Consider the following 23,942-nt stretch of genomic DNA (forward strand, 5'->3'; position numbering starts at 1 on the left):
CTAGTATGAAAGGAATAACTTATAATATAAATGCATATACTGTACATTCAATGTTACTTTATCAACTGGTGCCCGATGATAGGGAAGGTATCACAATAGGTACGGAGGAAGCAATATTTTCTGGCTGTAAAGACCAGCAGGAAGACATGTTTGTCTGATGTAAACACTCAAAATACGATTTGTTTGTAGATTTGTACATTATTTTGTGCATATATTCTCATGCAGATAAGCATACAAATTAACATCAACTGGGAACATGGCTATTGACCTCCAAAGACTCGTGACACTCATCTTTGCCATGATAAGTCTGAATTATGTGGGAAAAGTTGTATTTACAGTACATCCATGATTGTACGATATCTCAAGCAATTAGCAGGAGACTTGGTGTTACTCTTGGTCAGTGCTGCAGATATGCACCGCTATGGTTGTGTCTACTGCTTACAGAAAACAGGATTGCCCTTTAAAATCAAGATGGTGTAATTCAATAAAGCGGTTACTGATGAGCAATGGGATTGTCTGGAGTCGGTAAGTCGCAGATGGGCCAGCTGATACAATGCTTGTCTCTGAGACTGTGCCTGCTCAGTGACACCTGTTTAAGGCAGTGGGGGAAAAGCTTTAAACCACCAAACAATTCTAGACGACGGACAGGAAAACTTGGGGCCCTTAAGTGTTGTTGTCTATAGTAATATTGTACAGAAATAATTGTCATTTTCTGTTTTATATCTGTTGTAGTTGATGTCACTGTGGTTTCAGTACTTGAGCTGAACTGTTCAAATCGTAAACAAGTTTTATTCAACAACGACAGATAAGAGGGGGGAAAAAAGCTGAATTCCTCAGACGATATGAAGGTTGGTTTTAGCCTACACAGTCCTGTTGGCACCTGCCTTCCAAGCTTTATGTAAATCCCCCCCACTACGGTCCTTAAGAGTCATACTTTACTTCTTTCCAATAGCCCAGCAAACAAAATATTGTCAAGCTAGAAAATAGGTCCTTTGACAAGAATGGAAAATGACATATGTTTTAAGTTGTGCATCTTTACATTGGTAGGAGTTTGCAGGGCAAACAAGGGAGCAGTGGCTGTAGGTGATAAGTGTCAAATCATGACCTTGCGTCTTGTGTTCGGAACAGACAGTTCTCCAAAGAGGTCCTGCATGGGTTGATTTTGACCTCATTAAAACTTTGAGCTCTAGTAGGCTCCAACTATACCCTATTAATCTGCACACAAGAGAAAACCACCTTTTAAATTGATCTAGGAGTCCTAACAATGCAACAGGTCTAATTTTGTCTCTCTTTACGTTTTTCTGTCTGCCTTTACTGGGCCTGACCAGCCACCGCAGGGTAAAGGGCGCTTATTGGAAAATCAATGGCATGAACACTAAGCAAGTTACAGGAAGATGTGGGGAGGAAGGGTTCTTATTGATAAAGCAAGAAGGCCTTTGATGTTGCACTAGGGACATGCTCATTGATGGGGGAAACCATTGTAGTCCTTAGGCAAATCGAGGCTTGGGTTTATCAGCCAAGTTAGTTCCAATGGATGGCTTATAAAAAAGGTGAGTGCTTTGTACTATTTAACATAACTTTACATGGCTAAGTGCACTTTGGTATGTACAAAACCTGTTTCTACCAACATGTTTACCTTCATTTGTATCAATAATGTCAATAGTATCAAATGAATTGCAAGTATTTCCCTTTTTTTGAGAACAATGACGCCAATGTTAGCCAATGTACCAAATCCACATTAGCCAGCACTGCACATGTTGTGTTAAGGTGTACACTCTGCGGACAACAATGTCAAAAAGTGAACATTATCATCATTGTAAAGGCATGCCATCACATTGTGTGTCTTGTATTTACATACATACAATATGCTGTGTGAATACTGATGCTATGACACGCAATTACCCTCAAGAAATTAATGACGGTTAATAAAGCTATCTTTGTAGCAATCCCTTTTATCTTTAAATTACAGATTTCAACCTGTAAATATCCCAATTAACCACATGGAGATACAGTACAGCATTGTTGTTTGTGTGCTGTAATTATGTGCTGGACTATTTTGCTCATGCAGACATAAAAGGTACTTCAGTGTTGTTCTGACCGCAGGAGGCAAAATGTCACCTGAGGTCGATGGCACTCAGGATGTAAACAGGGTTTCCCGTAAAATCAATGATCTTCAGTAGGAGATATCAGTGTGGGGCGAACAGAAATAGCCGTGGTGGTGTTGAGTCTGTGGGAAGAACAACGCTGGTTGTTTACATGAAAAGTGTGTGTGTGTGTGTGTGTGTGTGTGAGATGGTGGGGGGGTGTTCGGCCACAGGCACCTCTGTGAGAGTATTTATAAGAAATAGCACAAGTGAGACGTGCTGCTTCCGTCAAGCTCTGGATGCATTAAAGCTCAAGTTGCTATGGAGACAGCTCCCATATTGCATCGGTGTTAATATACAATGTACTTCATGTATCAAAATCTAACATAACACTACTGAAATAACATTCTGTTGCAACCTAATTGTTCGAAAAATACGGCTACTACACAGAGCCTGGCGTCTGTTGGCGGTTTCTTCTCCAGAGGGTTTTTTTTTCCTTGCCTTGGTCACCAAGTGCTTGCTCATGTTGGCTTCAGTCGGTTCTCTTTAATGTATGAGGGGTGTCGCTCTACACACTGCCTTGATATAACCTCTGTTGTGAATTATATATATATATATATATATATATATATATATATATATATATATATATATATATATATATATATATATATATATATATATATATATATATATATATATATATATATATATATATATATATATATATGTGTGTGTAACCAAAATTGAGCTGAATTAAAACATAATTGTTTGCTGTACAAGAAAATACTCTTGAGGCAATGAATGGAGCAAACATTCCATTCTCACTACCAAGCAATGCCGTTTACCAATACTGGCCAGAAAAAATAATGTCTTGACAATATCATGTTTTGTTTTGTTTTTTTAAATTACAGTTGGTTTGTTGGCAGAATTAATAAAAACTACTTAACTGATTTTCACAAAACTGTGGAGGAACATACATGGCATGGAGCCAAAGAAGAACCCATTAAAATCCTTTTCCTAATAATATTTGTCCTTAATTACTTATCGATTAATGCACAATGGTGTATAATTTGGCACTGAACCAAATTGGGATTGGCCAGCCTTGGCTTAGATCTGGGGTTCGCTGAGTTCTACTTTAGTATTCTTTGTCTTTGGACTTGAAAAGCAACCTTGCAGATGACTTTACCGAACATGCCGCACTCCTAATCTATTTAGTATTGTTGGAAAAAAAGTGAAAAACAATTTTTAAATAAAGCAACATGTTAGTTTTACACATTGCAGCCTGATTAAAATCGGATCAAAACAAAACAACTTCCGTTGACCTCAAAGAGTCAGCTTTACTCAAGGTTTCCCCGGTTTCAGATAGAATACAGCGTTGTGGTGTAATTAAAGGTAGTAAATTAACTCTGGGTTAATTACTGGGCTATGCAGTGTTCTAGCGAGAGGCCTGGTGGGGTGGCAAAGCAAAGGGAAGCAGTCTGCACACAGCAGGAAGCCCTACAATTAGCAAGGCGCAATAGTGGGGCTGGTTGGCTCATATAATTTCATTCATGAGGAGTTAAAGTCAGAACAGCCAAAGTATATTTTATTAATTTCGTTTGCATTTAAATGTGTCTTATTGAAATCCTGAGAATAGCTTTGACAAATGTTATATATTTTTTTAAGAACTGTAATTGTCAGCCATTAACTGTAACCATCACTGGTTTTACAATCTGACACAAAAACAGCATTGTAGAATTGTTCTGTAATTTCACACTCGGAATTACTTCTTTTTGAAAATATTTCAAAACATTACTTAGACAGACATCACAATTTAAGCCCAACAGATATGTAGTGAATGATTTGCTCGAGTCTAAAACGGAACTGCACATCAATTAGCATGCACTGCTGACTTTCCCATAGTTCGGAATGTAGAAGCAAGACACTCGCTAGTTTATACACTGTTCTGCCACACTGGCACCATTCTACCGGAGCAATAAACGTGATGTGACTTGAGAGAATTCCTACATGTACAGTATACCGTAAACTTCACCAAAACAACAAGAAAAGTGTGAGGGAAAATGGAGAGAGTCAATGAGAAAAATTAGCTAAAAAGGTCAGGGACGAGGGGGGAGAAGAAGATGATCACAGTGTGTGAGCCCCGGGACCTTAATTTCTACTAATTATGAAATATGCCCCTATTTATAAATGCTGGAAGCAAACATTCTCTCATGAGAGGACCGAGAGGAAACATGCTAAAAGCTTTAAAGGCTGCTCACTGCACTTGGTTTAATTTCCACCACAGTAACAGCATGAACGTGGTACAGGGGGTGAATCCAAGGTCAACAGAACAACACATCAACAAAAACATCACCAAGGCATTAGAATGTCATTTTCGTGCAGCAAAATGTGGTATACTTAGAGCTCTACTACCAAAATGCCACGTACACAAACATGTACAGACATTTCAGCAGCGCTGCAGTTAAGGAAACCACAAACACAGTTGTTAAAATGATCAATACCGTTGAAATATTAAACCGTAAGAAGCCACATTATTGATTAGGAGCCCGATAATAAAATGGTTTACTTATCACTATTGTAAAACTTTAGGTAGCTATAGAAATATTATCAATTCTGGATTAATCTGCCCCCACCAAAATGGTGGGTCCACCATATTTGACTACATCCTTGAATATGCGCATTGAAGCACATTATACACACTGTTTGCCTAAACCAGTGTCAGTCTATGAGAAGTGGATCAGACATCATCATGAGCTTGTTGGGTATCATGGAGGCAGGGATCTAACCATTTCTGAGCCTGGTCATAATACTCCCATCACAAACTCGGAGTCGTATTGATGATGTATTTCATTTAGAGTACGCATTTATTTTCAACTTCCAGTACAACGTTTTGAAATAGGAATATTTTCTTGAAAGAATTCTGGTGCTTTCATAAGAGCCCCATGCCCGCCCCGTCACAATGCCGTGACTGCTCCCGAGTTTAAAAACCACTGGTTTGAACTAAGCTTTTCCAAAAATAAAAATTAGTAAGTAAGTAAGTAAAATCTAAAGGCATTCAGGAGACGCACTGAAAAACATATGTAGTATTCTACACTGGTCCCTAGGTGATGGTCGTAAACACGTTTCCTATGTTCTATCTACAAAAGTATTACATTCATAAATAAGGAACCCTACCTTGCGGAAATTCACTTATCAAAGTCAGGTCTGGAACCGGTTAACCATGATAAATGAGGGATTACTGCATTGCATTAAGTCTATGAATGGATAAACCCATTTATGATGTGTGTAATGTAGATAGATAGATACATACGTAGACAGCAAAGCAATATACATTAACAACATGTAAGGGAGCCGGGAAACCGATATAGTAATATACATTAATCCCTCATTTATCGAGGTTAATTGGTATAAGTCAGGGGTCGGCAATCCACAGCTCTTCAGCATCTTTGTCGTGGTGCCCTTCGCAATGCCCGAATGGGGAAAATGTGCATCTTTGTAACAAGTAAAAAAAAAAATCTGACTTTCTGTGAGACAGTGAATGTAACCTGGCTGAGTTCTGACTGGTGATTGGATGAGTGTGAGTAATGACATTTTAAACACAAGCGTAAGAGCAATAATCTAACCATGATCTTGTGAGGGACAATGATATGACTGAAGGTCTCAAAGGAAAATATATTAAACCATTTCATTTGTATCTCTGAATCTTTTTTATTTCCTCAATTTGAGCCTGCACAGTGATCATGCCCTGACAGACAGAAAGGAGGCATGAATAACATGTCTATAATCCTGCATCTCTTTGAGTAATCTGGAAATCAAATACCTTAGTAATGACTGAGTCATGCACCTGGTAAAACACTGTGTTCGCTGACAGTTTGAATAAAATGAACATACCACTCTCATGAGAACACAAATCATAAAAAAAAAAACATAGTTGCATGAGACACCCCTGTATTGATTAACAGCATCAATGTTGATGTGAAGAAGTTATAAATGAATATATAGGCCAGCGTGAGCATTTGGCCCAGGCTTCACTTTAAGGTCTGGCCCTCAGCAGGGTGATAAGATCCCATTTAGGAGACATGAGAAGGCTAAATGAGCAAGAAACCAGACTAATGTGGTCGGAGGCTGTCAATATTCAGAGCAGGGAAAGTTACAGTGTTTAAATGTGGAAAATAGTCAATTACCATTCTTTTAGTTTCACACTGATATTGAAGGGTGGTGCAGTCTCGTGCACACACACATTCACAAACCTCAAACACGCACAGGACAGGGATGAGGGGTGTTATGCAGAAATGATTTATATTTTTGGGGGAAAAATGGAATGAAAGCCACGGTGCGCTGGCCTCTAATTCTAGACTAGGATATCCTGGATAAATAATTAGAGGGCTCTTATGACGACCTTGCACAGTCTCTTTGCTCGGTCCGTGGCATTTGCTTGAGTCATTAATGACAAAGAGTTAGAAAAGAACAGCTACAATATGTTCACATTTTTTTTCCCCACAAAGCCCCAAATTCTTTACTTTTTAGCTCGAGCCCTTATGGTGATTGTGACCTTAATGGATGTGGCTGAATGCATGGTAATTGTCATACCACAGAAGCATACATCCACAGTTAGCACTCACACTAGAACACCATGGACCCTGTAATTAACCGTGGCTTACCATCATGGCATTACATTCATCAAATGCAGATTGCACTCATTCCTATGAAAGGAAAATACACTTAGCAGCATTTACACTATGTTGCATTCTACTGCAAAGAGTTTGAGGGTGCGCAGGAGGTCAATTTGCATTCATTTCGTATGCCGTTGGGATGGAAAATCTTTACGGTAACAAATTGTGAACCGCAACTACACGTTTCGGAGTAGAAAACCCTGCAAAAGGAGGACCCTCACTCCGCAGTAGTACAGTGACAAGGAAGTGACAACTGAAAGACACAAATGTGTCCAAGAGGGGCACTGCTGAAAGACACCTCCACATGAATGTGTGAGTATGTGAAGAACAACAGTGTATGTCTATACTGTTCTTAAAACCCTTGAGTGAACAAAACTACTAAATGAAAAAGGCAACAACCCCTAGTCATTTTAAGTCTTCACAGTAAATCTGTTCATAGTCAGACCCCACCAGGGAGACCTCGTCTACCATGAGGGAGAGCTGCTGCCACACGGCTAAAACTGAAACCCAGTAACCCAATTCTAATATGCATTTACAAACAATGAAACCAATTGTGATCTGTGTTGTGTAGCTGGGAGGTGTGTGTGTGTGTGTGTGTGTGTGTGTGTGTGTGTGTGTGTGTGTGTGTGTGTGTGTGTGTACTCCTGCGTGTGTGCATGTTACACAAAAGGATATGAGGCTCTGGTGGCATACAACCCTCAACTGTGACAAATGGCACAGAGGTCAGAGTTAAAGCAGCTGGACATTGCAGCAGAACTTCAAAATACATCATTTCAAAAGAAGAATAAAACAATAAGAAATCTTTTCTCAAGAGGGAGAATGATACAAATCAGGCAAATGAGGGAGCCAGAGAGATGCATTAAGCAGTGTGATATTTTAAGCGCATGTTGATAAATTCTTAATATTCCTCCCCCCCTCCTGGTCTGAATGTTGTGACAGCCTCAGTGGTGTGAAGCTATATTTGAGAAAGAGCAGCCCCCCCTGCCCCTCATCTACACAGACACATGCAAACACTGCTGCCCTTGTTCATTTGCCTTGATGAAATGACCACATGCCTTCTGTCATCCCAAAGTTGTGTGCTCACTGTAGCACCTGGTAGATATAAATCTACTAGACTGAGCTGTGTTTGGGAAGTGAGGCATTATGCATGACAGCGGCTGTCAAAGTTCATGTAGCTACAACCGCTGAGGAACAGACCCGAAACCGAGGTACAGACCCACCATGCCCTCTTATCTGCTGTATCCTCAGCTCTGCATGACACCGCTGCCACATCTGGGCCCCAGCTGGGCGGCCTGCTGAGCACACGGCTCTGCGCGACTGAAAATCGCCAGAGATCACTTGAGCAAAGCGCTCAACAGTGCTCATCTTCCTGGGTAGACTAGAGTCCACATCCTCCAGGAAGGACTCGGCCTGGAGTTTGCTGCCATTTATTTTTGGCTTCCTTATCTGCGGGCTACATTTCTAAGCGGTGTAGGTTAGGGAGGAGATAAAAGTCATCGAGTGTGTGTATTGTTTGAGTGCAATGTATGTACGTATGTGTGTGGAATTTCAGTCATGCGAGTTCAGGGTCTGAGGGTCAAAACTTAGCCAAAACAACCAGCACATTCCCCCCCCCCGAGGATAGGAACGCATCTCAAGTGCATGAGCCTGTTTTTGCATGGATTGTAAGGCAACCAATGTCTTCAATGGAGAAGGAACTTTTACACTATAAATAAAAAGACACACAGCACTTATAAGTCCCCTTAATGGCCCCTGAGTCTTTAATTGTTCATTTTAATTCTATGCCTCCACCTTTATGTCGATAGATTGAGGAAGTTCCATTTCTCTCCTCAGTGCACTAAAGAAAGCCCATCTATAAAACCATGCTTGGAGGACTGAAATGTCCAAAACATTGAGAGCCCTGACCTCAACCCCCGTCAAGCACCTCTGGGATGAAGTAAAACCGATATTGTGAGCCAAACTCAGTGACTTACAGTATGACCTCATGAATTTAACATCTTGTAGAAAGCCTTCCCAGAAGAATGGAAGCTGTTATAACTAAAAGGGGAGACATTAAATCTTGCATTTTATCTAAAAAGCGTACAAAAGGTAATAACTTGGCCACGAGCATGAGCAAATATTTTCCGGGAATTTTCGTTGTGGGGTCTCGCAGATGTTAATGATGATTCAAGCAGATGTGTAAATTAGATGGCTGATAATGAGCTTCAGGATCACGTCAATGACAGATGCATCTTGCAGGAAGGAAAAAAAAAAAAAAACACGTAAAGAGTACCGCAGGATTACTTTTATGACACATAATATCACTTGATTCAGGCCTGTCTAAGCGGGGGCGGGGAGGCATGTGTCAAGGTCATAAAACTGCAACATATTCTGCATAAAACACAGATATATTTAGGTTATCTTTGCCAGAGGTCAATAAAATATGCTGATTCTACAAGGAAGATGAAGCCCTGATATTGTCTACTTTGCTTATACTCGCTCTACACTCATGCTGCAATATAACATTAGAATTTAGATCCAGATGACAAGGGCAACCACATTAAGAATTAGAAAAACATAGACAGCATGCGACCACACACAAATACTAGTGAATGACATTTGTGTAATCACCACTTACAGTACTACAAATGTTCCGACTAAAGAGACATGACAGTTTTCACATGATGCAAACCTTGGCACTGTGACAGTAAAATCGGTACCATGGCGGGAAAAGCACATTTAATGAGTTAATTAACGACGTTGTCTAATTGTGTCTTACAGTGAAACAGGACAACGCTTGCAAAGCATGCAATATGAAGCTGTGTTGTTGTTAGGTGTCAGTGCCAGTGGATTATAACACAGTATTATGGTTACACACTACTTAAGTGCTCTGCCCCACATCGTATGTCAACACTTGCATGTATGCCCTCACATGCAAGGGTCATATATTGAGTCAGGGCTGCACAAAACATCAGGAAAAATATGGCCTCCCGGGCCAGGGCAAGTTGGCTCGACTGTCCTGGTTCTACCCACTGACCAAGGGCGTTAAATAATTATTATTTGTATATATATATATATATTTTTTTTTTTGTCCTTATTACATGCATGAATGTACTGTCGAGTGAGCCAGCATGCCATGCTTTTGACTTGATGGATTATTTTCTGTGTTTCTGTTCATTCAAAGTCTGCCGTCAACTGTCCTTCAGGGACCTACCACAAACAAAGGTAGAAAAAAAAAAAACATTGAAGGTTTCTTTAAAGCAGACCACCACAATGAGAAGTCTAACAATAATGATGAATATGATTTTTTTCATTTTTTTTAACTGGGATTTATTTCAAATGGAAGCACATGGCCGTGAACCTGGTGCATTCATGCATGAGAGAGAAATGGTCCAAGAGAATCTCAATCTAAATTTTAAGCAATCAAATCTTGATTCACAGAATCATGGAGTCCTATTGTGAAGGCTTCCTTTCAAACTAATGTCAGCCATAAGGTACCCGACGAGATACAATGCAGTTCTACAACCCTTTCATATTTAAATGAATACCTGTCTGACAGAAGCAAAAACAGCCATCCCTCGTCTATCACGGTTAGTTGGTTTCAGACCCAACTGTGATAAGTTAAGTAGGATTCGATACTAATTAATTTAATATTTTCATAGATACAGCATAAAAAGCCCATTTATGACTTTCTAAGTCATTGTTTTTATAATGTTTTCTTTTTTACCACTGTTAAAGTCCTGCAGACATGAAATAAAACTCCCATAGTCACCATTACACTATTATTATTCTTTGTTTACAGCACAAAATAATAGAAGTGTAAAGGCTATGGGGATCACTGCAGGGACACGGGAGATAGCCGCTTCAAACACAGCATGCTACCTGAGCTAACTAGTTAGCCTCCATTTTTTTATTCTAAATTTAAGAAAGGGTTTCAAATGGATTGGGAAGAAGGACAAAGTAAGAAGCCAAAAATTTACCACTTCTGCACGGAGCGGGAGGAGAACTTTTTTCACTCATCATTCACTCACTATCATTCCGGACTCCATGCCATGTGAAGTTAATGTAACCTAATGTCTAATCAATGTAACATTACTGATGCCTAGTAACCGGAATACTGTATATATAATTTGTCTTTCAATAAATTTTCACAAATAGTACTGAGTCAACCTTGAAAAAGCGGTCATTTACGTCTTACCGAAGCAGTCATATGATTGTGAAGGTATCCTTAATGTGTCCTTAACTGAACAATTCTCACTCAAGTTGCGATGACAGGACAAAACCTGCTCAGAAACATTCGTGCACACCTATACTCACATTTGGAGATGAAATAACCACAAAAGCAAATGACTATGGCCAACTGTCTCACCCTGACAGTGCAAGTTGAGTGCCACTATAAATAACAAGTTGACAGGTTAAATGATCCCCAGTATGTGTTTGGTATGATGTATATGCATGTTGGAGTCTGCTAAAGTAACTGCCTCAAGACAGCTGTTCTGTATTTACCGTACATGTCAACCATCATCTTGCTCTGGGGAAGAAAAAAAAATGTCAAAGAGAGAAAACACCATAAAAGCTCCTTTGAGCTAACCTGACAGGAGCTTCCCTGCCACCTCCTTTATATTGTCGCTGGTAGGACGCTACTGGATCTCTAACAGATGCCCCTGTATTTGACTTATGACAGGGGGGGGGCATGGCGCTGTAAAATGAGAGGGTGACTAATTGGTTCAAATCCTGTAATTGGAGTGAATCTGTAGATGCCAGGTGCACCTTGAGGAACTTGGTCTGAGGTTTGCCCTGTGCCTGGCTAACAAGACGTGTGTTGGGGCGGGTTGACCTGTGCAAAAGGGGCGGGCTGGATTAAATGTGGACGGAAAAACAACACTTTAGAAGGTCCCTTAACAATACAGCTTTGGTGTGGGGTGTGCCTTTGAACATGTAAAACAGAGAAGGCAAACCTCACCCACCTGCACAAAACCACCTTAAATGTAAATAACACATGTTTGCAAACAACAGCATACACGGCCAACATTGGTGCAGCTGCACAACCTAAGCGCACATACAGCAGCTTTATCAACATTATGCTTTAAGGAAGATAATATTGCTGCATTTTAATGTCCACATGCACAACATGTTTTATATTGTGGCTGTAGTTTTGACTGTGTAGGTGTACCTAATATTGTGGACAAACAAGCTTCAAGTCCACTGGCACATTAATCCACCGGCGGGTGTAAGAAATGCGCAGCTCAACATTTTCTCATGGTACACATGATGGGTCAATGTGATCAATATGTTCACGACCCACCTAGCCAATACTACACGATAGACAATCAATGTAAATGTGGCTGAGTGTTAATTGGTACAGAGTGAGAGGATGGTGGGTGAACATTTGGTGCATTTTTTTTTGCAGAAGCATCAAAATAAAGGTTGTAAAAGGTCTAAATGAAAGTGCCTTCATGTTGTCGGTGTGCTTGTTTAATTGCTTGGCGAAGAAATGCATTTGCACAATGACAAGAAGTAGATGGTGTATGTGTGTTGTGGTTATGCAGCGAGTGGGTTATTCGTTGGAACATCTGTTTTTCCACCCATCACCACATGATTATCAGTAATTAGCACCTGCACTTGCATGAGTATGGTCTTGCATTATTTTTTTTCTGGGCAGGTATGTCAGGACCGTTAATAAAACAGCCAACATTCAGGGTGGGTTAAAAAAAAAACATTTTATGACTACCTTCTAATAATTGTTTATGACATTTTTACAGGACGTTTTTCAAAAGCAGAAAAAACTGAGCCACATACATAACTCACATTCTTGACACAGGCCATATAGAAGGGTATAGAATCATATACTTTGTTAAACTGAGCATGCAATTGTGTTTATCCGAGGTGGGCAATATCATAAGGATTGATTTAGGCAAACATATATTCAATGATGAGGTTACATCTTGATAAATACCTTCAGGAGATCTATCTAAGCATTCATCCCTGGAAGAATACCAAGCCAAAGACATTACACACAAACATAATAAACTTTTCATTGTATACTTAATTTCTTTGCTGCAAAACAAATGCCAAAAATGACATCAAATATACCATATTAGGCTCACTACTGGCACCAAAGACGACTAGAATAACCACTTCTACACTTCTAGCAGAACACAATCTCATCACGATACTCTTCTTAAGGAAAGGAATCAAGGGCAAAAAAGGAGGTCGGATAATACAGTAAATTTGCATTGTTGAGTGGCAACATTGCAAAGTTGCTCATAGGCGAAATAGCTTGGATAGGATGCATGTTAAAAATAAAACTGCTGTACTCAAATATTTAGCCATACTTTTGTTTTGATGGAAATGTCGGGAAACAACAGCAAAAGAAATGAACAAATTAAACAAAGGCGGGTGACTGAAGAGAAGGAAAGCGAGTGGGGAATGTATCTCAGAATAAACTGTTTACCAAACCTGGTGTGCGTGCTTGTTGTTTTTTTGTGTCTGCGATGAGAGGCTGCAGCTGAAAAAGATATGAAGAGCAAAGGGGGGGAAAAAAGTGGCAGGCAGATATTCTGTCAGTTAAGTGGAAGTGGTAACGGATGGGAGCGGAAACAGCCTTTGGTCTCATGGAGGCCCCTGTAATGCCAGCTTTTTTGTCCTGTTTTACAGACCAGTTTGTTGTTTTTTTACACTGCCTTTAATTGAACATTCTATATCACCACTAAATCACTGCAATGTTGCATACAAACTATTACTCCCATTTGCTATAAATCTTGTAAGTGTTACCTAAAAGAGAGGCTATATGATGTAGATAGAGTATATTGTGTCTACTACTCTTTTTTCACATTGATCGATCCTTCTGACAGAATGGATACCAGTGAATTAGAGGAAGGCCTAAAGTCAGGACACATTCAGTCCAAAAACAAGACCTCCCCCACAGATCCCTGGCATACCCCCAGCCTCTAAATTACCTAAGCTGACACCATTGGCCCATTTTTGTTCTGTACTCCGGCCACTGGCTGAGCAGGTCAAGACCTCCCCTGTTAGGGAGCAGGTCAAAGCCACATAACTCTTTACTTAAGGTGAGGGTCACTACGATGCTCTGTCTTGCCAGGGTCAACTAGGGGTTTCTGGCCACTGAGGTTCATGGCAATACAATAAAGTAATCAATCTGGGAACTGGGCCCTGGTCAATAATATATCCCAGGCTGCCGAGGGTCAACACCTGTTCCCTGGCCTCTCCTTGGACTGTCCTGTCCTCCTGAAGTGCTTGTGTCTTGAATTTCACTGTCACTGCCCTGAAAGAAATGGAATCAAGCCCTGCCATTGTGGCCAATTAAAGACAGCATGATCACTTGAAAGTAATTTGAAGAGGAGGATTGTGTTATCGTTATGTTAATGACGATGGTCTAAACATACTGTAACCAGTCATAAACACAATTGCACCTGCACAGGATTCACCATTCCTCAACCTATTATTCCTTTTTTTCCTCATATGCCTACCATGAATGGAAGACAGACAGAATGGTTGCTGTCTGCCAAGATGAGGCAGCAGTTAATTCTTGGCTGCCCTCCCTCCCTGCTTAAAAGACAGGTATTGAGTTTCTCGCAGCTCCAGCTGGCAGGATACAATAGATGTGAGTGCATAGCAGTGACATGCAGTCAGGTGATGCAGGTGAGGCTTATTCATCATGAAAAATAAAAGAAATGTTAACATAAAATACATATTTAATATTTGACCACTGATCTGTGTTATAAATGTTTTTCTAACATATTCTTAATTAGCGCAATGCTCGAGTTAATACAGGGCAAAAACGCAAAGTGAGGCAGCAGTAAGCTAAGCCCCGCCTCTGAATGTGCCATCCCTCACCGATTGGCTTGTATGGCGTGTGCCTTCTTTCTGTTTCTCAGCATGTCACAAATATAATGTTTGCAGAAACATTTATTATACACCATGTACACATTTGATTGTACACACACCATTACTTTCTGCAGCCTTTGTAACAGTCTTAATGTAGTGTGTAGTTCTTCTTCCCGATCGGACATTAAACTGCAGAGAAAAGTCACTAAAGTGAGGCAGAGTCAGATGATACTTTACAGCACCTGAACGGGGCATTTGTGTTAATCTGACTGCAAAGTTAGTGTCCGTGATCCACCAGCCATGGAACTCAATATAGCACAGTTTTGAAGCTGAACTAAGCTCTCCTTTCTTTCCACACAACCTAAACGGGCTGCCCAACACTTACTGTATACTGCTGACACTTTTTCCACAAAAAAATATTTTTTAACCAGACCTTGTTTCATTTGGTACTTTACTGACTACACTTTGGGAAGAGAAGATCAGAACTGACTGCTGACACCCTGAACTTGAACTCAGGACAGGCGGTAGGTACACATTCACAAGTACACAAGTGCTGACAGCTGCTAGCAAGCCACGCTAACCTGCTAACTGCATTTCAAAGTGATAGCTTAGCAACGATGCTAAACAAAAAGCTAAAACCAGTTTTGTAACTCTGTGTCTATAATCAAAAACGGCCATTCTGGCTGATTAATGGGGGAGAGTTGACATTAGATGGCATAAATCTGGGTTCAACATAAACCTTAAGGAGGATCACAGAGCACTGCGTAAGGATACCAAGGCACTACGAGATGATATCAAGGTACTACAAGATGCTAATACTACCTTGCATGCTGCTGTTAAAGGGGACCTATTATGCTTTTTCCACTTTTCTGACCTATGTTAGAATGTTGTGTTCTCATGTTAAAATGATGCAAAGTTTCAAATAATGAGGTTTGCACATTTGGAAGTAGACCCTGAAAGATGTTTGGGTTGGCTCTGAATGCTCGATTTCAGAAAGTTTTTTTTTTTTTCTACATTCCTTATATAGGCTTTCCCGGGTACAACCTTGTAGCTGTACAAGCTGATTGGGACCAATCACAGTGGAGTGGGCTTGTCCATAGGTGGCATAAATTATGTAAAACTGTAAAAAAAAATAATAATAATAATAAAAAAATTCCCAAAAATTGCCTCCCAATGGAAAGAAGTGCAAACCAATTTGCGCCAAATGCAGACCACTAAGTTTTGCAAAGGTTTGCATGAGCACATAATGCCTTAAAAAAATCAAATCAAATTTTACACTCACTCAAATATACACTCACTCAGTCAAAAGTAGAAATTATGAATGCACTCTAAGCATGAGTTGACGCCGTTTGGTTAGTCAACATGTTTCTCTACAACTTTTTTTTCCCCCCACCCCTCCCGAAGCTCCCTCCTGACATGCCATGGTGTTATTCAGCTCAATCTGCATGCTATTTGCATACATCAGTTGTATTTTATTGATTGCTTCTCATTCTTTAAGATTCACGGAACATAATTAATGACAACCCCTCTGTTGCCACACCCGAGGGACAGCTAATTCCACGGCACACCAAGGGGATTTCAGCAGAGGGCACAAGTGGGCTTGTCACAGTGGGCACTGGGCCAGTATCAGTCCTGGTCTCTTCGCTCATGCCTCAGGCTGTCCTTGGTCTCAGCCAGCTCCCCTAACAAGGAGAGCCCTTCCTGAGCCACGTTAACTAAAAGGACAATTATCCCCAGAACAATGATGCTTTTCACAGGGGCTGTGTTGTGTCATTAATGCAATGGATCTGGTTACAGCAACCAGCTTGGCCTAATTAAGGTCTGCTATCTGTGGACTCTCATTGTTTTTTGCAAAACAAAGACAACCATTTTTCCAAAGGGGGTGTTGTGCTTTCACTTGCTAATTTGCCAATGCATTTTCACATGACACATTAACATATGTCATTCACCATTTTTCGCATTTGCTCTTCCTATTTTAAATGGCAACTCTGTTGTGTCTGACCATCTAAACTCCACTCATTTTAGTTGTTATCTTAAAGTTGCACTTTCTGAACAAAAGTATTGAGTCACACCTTATAAATCAGTTCCCCTAGGTACAATGGTTTGGTGTCGCAATACTTCTATCCACAAAGGTATCCTGATTGCTATGCTTTCCAAAGACTCTTATTTACTTTTGACTTCTCAAGGTTGGGCTTTTAGTCACTAGTCACTCATCACTGACCACATGGTTGAAAAAAACTGAATGAATCAAGGAGCAGCCAGTGTGTGAATATGTGCGCCTGTGCCAAGGGAGAGAGAATGTGCTCCGATGGCTACAGAATTCCTTCCACATCTGCGTGTCCTCAGAAGAGGGATGGTGCAGAAGGTTAAGATGAAACATAAAATCATCCAAAGCCATTAGACAGCTTTAATGATACATCATTTCTGCTGTCTCAGGACTCCGAGACAATAACAGGCAGCAGAGTAGCCAATCACATGGAACGTGGACTCATAAAAACACAGCCATCAAAGACCGTATATTCTCAGCGTCTAAGAGGTGTGCAGTTGTTCACTTGGGAGGGAAAAACATGTGCAAACAAAGACACACATGAGTGCATGGGATCTGGTTTGGCAAGTATATGTATACATAAATATATATATATATATATATATATGTATGTCCTGACTTGCTGGGTATTGTGACTGTGATTAAAATGTCAACAAAGGATGGGTTCAGAGAAAGGGCGAGTAGGTGAGTATGAAGGTTGATCAACTGCTACCTTTTTCCAACTCAACAGCTTCTGAAAAACTATTCGTCACACAATCACAATAAAAAAAACATTGCAGTTAAAGTGTTTTAGGAATTGAAAAGGTAACTGACATGCAGGTTATCTTCTCTAAAGCTCAGTGAAACTATCAGCTGAATGTGAAACGTTTACCTCCTCCCTGTGGTGCCCACACTTGGGGTCACGGTGACCGCATCGTGACTGCTCTTTGCATCAACAGCAGCGCTGCCTCTTCCATTTAGCCTGCTTTTAGCCACTCAACAAGAAAAATGTACTGTTTTAAGTAATCCTTGTTTGTACTGACCATAATTGATTGGGTAATCCTGGTTTAACATGCACTAAAGCCAGTGCTTAAGAATCTATTAAGAGGGCTAGCGGCTTAAAGAGGTAGGATATATCTAACATTGACTGCTCAATCTCTGTTTTCATGTTTAGATATTAGAAAGCTCAATGTGGGCTGCTCTCATCTGATCCAAAACAGGTCACGTCTTGGTCATGTGACCAAGTCTGCCTTTTATTGTGCCTGATGTTCAGTTTCAGTCCCCTTGTCTACTGGCACAGTGATACAGCATATCCATATGCCAAGAATTAACCCCCATATGCAAATCTCTTGGAATTCTTCTATCAAGCTGTAGAAACATTCCTGGTGGTTTCTACCTGGAGCCGCAGACGCCCAAGTCTGTGTCAACTTGACATGACACACGCCACACTGCACACTCGTCACTGTGACAGCCCTGTCATAATCAACACAAATCTCTCAGCGTCAGCATGAACAGTGAAGGTATTATGTTGCTGGGATGGGAGAGGAGGGGAAGGCAGACACACTAAGTAAGTACAGGTCAGTGTGCTGTCGTCTCAATGGCCCTGGGATCAGACTGCAAGTGTGAATGTGCACATAAGACATTCAGGCTTGGAACAGGCTAATTCCTGCTCCTCCGCCTCTTCCTCCTGCCCGACCACTGCTGTGGGTTATGCATGATGTGGGAGTAGATGCTCGCTTTCTCTCTCACACACGGAAGACGAGAAGAAGAATAATCCCCACCAAGACCTTTACCCTAATGGGGCCCACTACTGTAATTACAAGGCACAGATTTCAGATCAGACACTTAAGTAGCCAGCTAAGAGTGTGCCGAAAACAAAAAGCTCTGTAATTATAGTCTGCCTCCACTGTCCCTCAGTGTAACTACAGTTACCTGTCATGGCGCTATTTTTTTTCAGGAGTCCGTTGCTTCCTGGATTCTCCCTAATCCATGGCTGAAAGCAGCGCTGCCAGTGCGCCTGCCCGTGCAGGATACACATTTCAACTTGCTGGGGCGAGTGACGACATGGCACACAAAGATAGAGGAAACCTGAGTCCTTGCAAGCACATGAATGCATTTTTTTTTTTTACAAGAGTAGGGAGGATAAGAAGGAGGGGGTTGCTCAGTTTGTCCCAGACAAAAGATCTATTGTGCAGTGAAACTTTATATCCATATTAGAAATTCGACACAAGCGGCCACCAAAAGCTTCTTGTAACTGTGAACAAGATAATATTACCTATTCTTTTCTTCTGTCCTAAACAAAAAGCAAAGCTTTCAAGCCTACTTTTTTTCTGCGAGGCTCTGATTCATCATGATGGACTCTTTGTTTTTGTGCATGGTCATCCTATATCAGTGATAAGAAAGCTGTGGTCTCCAGGCAGTTTTGTGGACCATTAGGTAACACATTCCTTGGGCGGAGTAAAGAGTGACAGAGATTTGCACTCTTTCACTACCTTACTGTCAGCTCTCAGGTGATCCTAAAGGAATGTTGTGTCCATAACTCGACTGGCTCCCTCACCCTCCTTCAGTTTGGAATGTATTCAAGCTTGTCTGAACTTTCCAAACAAGAGCAACTTGTTTTTTGTTTTTTTTTAAAGCTCCTTTATATCAGAATAGTCCACCTTGGAACTGTGTTCCTTGCATTATCAGTGACCATTCAGAAAAAGGTTAATGGTGTATACTGACAGTGAGTCACAGAAAACAAACAGAATACACACCTCTCTTTGGAGTTGTTATCTGATATGCATGTTAATATCGGGCTTTTAAAACTGGATGTGTTCTATTTCTTTTTACCAAAAGCAGCCCTTGAAAACAACAACTTAATGTCCATAACTATGTGTCCTTTATCGTCAGCATTTAGACATGTAATTAAGACAAGACGATCGGGTAGTCGGAGGGGAATGCCAGACAGCTGGAAACTGGTAATGGCAACGTTAACAACATGTCATTATTTATTTTTTCAGCAGACAACACTTTTGCACATGCGCACAAAATATTTGCAATATTTACAGACTAGATAAGAGCCCATTAAACCTGCTTTTCACCTGAAGGTGTCAGATTGTAAAAAGGAATTCACAAACATCCAGTCGGGGTAGTAATGATTTAATCCTCTGCTGATCTTGTAAATTAAATTCCTTATAAATATATGAACAGTCCACAATTTTATGGTAGGTTTATGTAACAGAGAGGAACTAAATGTTTAAAAAAATCATGTCTAGGTTATAAAATCATTTGTATTTGATTGGTGGACATATGTATTTGATCTCAAAGCAACACGTGACTTTGTACTGACTTAGTACACATCTCAGGGTTGTACACATCTCAGCAGGGACTCTTGGGATGGTGTTGTTGGGGTCAAATTCAGTATCTATCTGCTTTTTATCTGCATATTGGGTTGAGTTGATGCCAAGGAGCTGAATTTTGGTCTCACCCGACCACATCACATTCTCCCAAGCCTTGTCTAAGTCTTTTTTTTTGTAGGCTACTTTATATCTGTAGTCCATGGCCGTTCAAATGATGTGACAACGAAGAAAACACTAAACCGTCACATATTAAAACTATGTGACAGAGGCAGTACATGGACAATATAATGAAACTAAAAAACACAATAACGACATACAACATTAAAAAAAGCATTATAGTAAAATGAATGGTCACAGATGTGGTTCCTCTTAAGCCTTTGTTTGAGATGGGTATTAGATTAATTGAAGTTAGTAGAGTCTCTTATAGCAACTGATGTCGTTTCAAATTTTTATACCTTTGACTGATAACACCTGTTGGCTGAATGTTGTGCGTCTGTAAGATATTACACAGCCACAGTCATTCAGGTGCTCAGGTGCAAACCTCAGACAGGCCTGTACATGTGTCTCTGTGAGCAGGGGGACCTTCTGGGCACTGCAGGATCTCAGTTACAGAGACGTGTGTTACTGTAAGTTTTCTTGGTGACTGTGCTCCTGACTACCTTGAGGTCATTAACCAGCTCCATCCATCCATTTTCTGTACCGCGGGCATGCTGGAGCCTATCCCAGCTGTCTTTGGGCAAGAGGCGGGGTACACCCTGGACTGGTCGCCAGCCAATTACAGGGCACATACAGACAAACAACCATTCACACTAACATTCATACCTATGGACATACCTAGCATGTTTTTGGAATGTGGGAGGAAACCGGAGTACCTGGAGAAAACCCACGCATGCACAAGGAGAACACAGAGATGCCCGAGAGGGGAATCTCACCTGGCTCTCGCCTATCTCAGAGTCATCCCCATGGAGGTAAAATCTTACATGAAATTCCCAAGCGAGGGCGATTGACGGGCCATCAAGCCGACTGCTGATGGCATTTGAGTCCATTGCACTTTTGATTAGGTCAATACTCCTGGTCCTGAGGTTCTAGCTCTTTGGTCTTGCCCATGATGATGGACTGGTCTGAGTGAGCACATCTTAGGAGTAGTTTCCTAAAGCATCAGCGACAAATGTGTTCTTCTAGGCCACATAACCGTTCTGGAACCCGATATTAGAATGCATAAAACTATTTTAAAGGCATAAAAATGAAAAATGAAAGGGATAAATGAACATTTAAGGTTACTTTTACCTTCATTGAAGACGTGACACGATGTGCCAGCGAGATCAACAGACACCACTTTCTTATTTGGTTATTTATAGAATTCAAGCGTTTATTCTTTCTTTATCAAAATGTGGCACTTGCAACATTCTCTAGCTCCATTATGTGTTAATGTTGTGAGAAACAATATTAAATTCAAGAAATAACTCATGGAAAAACGGGAAGGTGGTGTCCGTGTTGATCTACCAGCCACATCCTGTCTTTGGGAACAGTTGCGTCAAGAATCATGTCTTCAATGAAGGTAACAGTAACCTTAAATGTTAATTTGTCCCTTTCATTCATCATTTATATGCATCTTGAATGAATAACACTAATGAAGGTTCCACTGTATACACAAATATACAGTATATTAAGTGACATTTGAGTTGTATAAGGTCATTACAAGAAGTGGTACAATATTACAAGCGTGATTCCGAAATGATAGCAAGCCTTGGAAAGACATCAACTCAATAAAAGGGCAGTAAGCCCTCGCCTTTATAATAAGAGACAACAAACATAGGCGTGGGGTGACTAATCTTGGTACTTTCCATTTTGGTTCTGGCTCAGTCTTTCTATCACAAAGACATTCAGTGAGTGTTTGGATAGCAGACAACTTCCATTTTTACAAGTTCTATTAATGTGGGCTTGAGGTGGATGATTCATGGTGAACAAGACCTGGAATTTGTCAGCCCAAATTCTTCCATGATACAGAGGTTAACTTTTTCCACTGAACTGGAGCTGGCTAACTGGCGCATATTAAGCTGATTTAAATGTTTATCGTACGCCGGTGAACTTAGTGCTATTATTATCATCATCCGCAAGCCAAGACAATGAAATATAACAGTGCTGGTTTGAGTAGAGAACAAACTGCTTGTGTGATTTGTGTGTCTCAGAGGTCCTGCATGTGGAACTAGTAAACGACATGCAGTTGAATGATGAAACAGAGGGCTAATATGAGGGAGTGGACGTTACTGCCACCAAATCCAATCCAAGTTGGATCTGTCAAAATGAGAGCTATTCTGTCTGTCCAGGATTTGTTTGGGCTGCTTCGCTTTGATATTGTCACAGTTGAAGCTGAAGGAAGTGGCGTTGGTGTGGTCATCTTAAAAGCCTTTAGAGAGCAAAGAGGGCTCTAAGTTAGTTTTAATAGGCACATTATTTCTCCCCCTAACACCCGCACAGGCTCGACTCAGAGCCAGTGGCTGTTTGAAGTTGCTAACAGCTGTAGTGTTCCAGCCTTTATTTAGAGGTCAGGACACTGACTTCACTTAAAAGCAGAGTGGGACTGAAGGAGAGAAAGAGAGAGGGAAAAAAGAAGACAAAGCAGTGGGTGGAGAAATAAAGAGGGAGAGCAAGGGAGAGGTGAAGGAATGAGTTAAAAAAAGAGTTACTAGCGCAGCGAGGGATTAGCGGAGGGAGAGGTTAAAAGTTTGTAGTGTTGCATCTGGCCTCCTGCCTGCTCTGTTGTTTATTGCCGCGGGCCTGAAGATCTTCTGCCAACATTAACCACACCTGAACCACTAGACAACACACACACAGGGACAAAACAGGAAGAAGCATATGCAGCGCCTCCACTTCCCTCCAATGCTTTGGGAAAACATAGAAAGCTTGTCAATGGTTTGTGTACAAATCTGTGTGCAAACTACAACTCATGACTTCTCATTTAGCAATCCTCTGTCATGTAGCGGTTTGATGATGTAGAACCAAAGAGTCCACACCACCACTGAGCCAGATCTCCCTCACACCTGCACCTAGAAGATATGATCCTGTTCAGATCCCTCAAATTGTCCATACGTATAAATGTGAGTGTGAATGGTTGTTTGTCTATATGTGCCCTGTGATTGGCTGGCGACCAGTCCAGGGTTTACCCCGCGTCTCGCCCGAAGACAGCTGGGATAGGCTCCAGCATGCCCACAACCCTCATGAGGATAAGCGGTAGAAAATGAATGAATGAAATTTTGACAATATACTCCTAGAAAGCCAATAGTTTGTATAATTTCATTTCATTGTGTTTTGCCGAGCGTTTATTCCCATGGTGTTCCTCAGTCCTTGAAAGCACCATAATTCTGTGCTCTTGAGAGTGAAAGGAACTTTCTTCAATGCTGCCGCAAGTAAACATATTTTTCCCGTTCTTCTTTCACCTTCTTTGTTGTTCTTTGTTTCTCTGTATGAATGCATAAAGGTGATGTTTCATGACGTCATTATGTCTGTGTTGACAGCCAGTGTTTGTATTTGATTGGTGTCAAGTTAATTAATGTTAGCAAACTGCCTGTCATCCACTCATCAAAAAACGATGTGCTAATCTTCGCTCTGGAAAACAAAATCCTGGCTCATACCAATGGTGAGTATGTATTCATTTTGTGATTTGGAAGCAACTTTCCTGAGACCCTTACTGTGTCAGACAGCCATGCAGGAAATAGTACGCAGTAGGGTTGGATGATTTTTTTTCATATACCAGTATAGAGTATTCCCATGATAAGAAAAATACTTAGATCGGTATAAATGATAAACGTGAACTAGTCGAGGTTCGCGCTCCGGCGGACTTTGATACATAAGATACATCAAATACTGTCATTGTGAGGAGAAGGAAGGCTTGTGTGGGGATGTATTTACTCGGCAGACCGCTCTATCAGAAAATCACTATAAACACTACACCGCTTCCCCCAAACTAAACAGGTTGAAAAACACCAGC

General features: G+C 40.8%; 1 protein-coding gene across 11 annotated transcripts in view; it reads right to left on the reverse strand.

Annotated features, from left to right (window-relative positions):
- Nucleotides 1-23,942, reverse strand: part of zfhx3b (zinc finger homeobox 3b) — a 331,901-nt gene that overhangs the window by 85,197 nt on the left and 222,762 nt on the right. Inside the window, exon 1 of one of the 11 annotated variants that reach the window (XM_058089534.1) lies at nucleotides 18,546-22,991. The exons of the other annotated variants lie outside the window; for them this stretch is intronic. The gene's annotated coding sequence lies outside the window, so the exon portion shown is untranslated. Of the gene's footprint in view, nucleotides 1-18,545; nucleotides 22,992-23,942 lie in introns of those variants that run through there. 11 annotated transcript variants of the gene reach the window in all.

The sequence above is a fragment of the Doryrhamphus excisus genome, chromosome 12 (assembly GCF_030265055.1).
Source record: "Doryrhamphus excisus isolate RoL2022-K1 chromosome 12, RoL_Dexc_1.0, whole genome shotgun sequence".
Taxonomy (NCBI): domain Eukaryota; kingdom Metazoa; phylum Chordata; class Actinopteri; order Syngnathiformes; family Syngnathidae; genus Doryrhamphus; species Doryrhamphus excisus.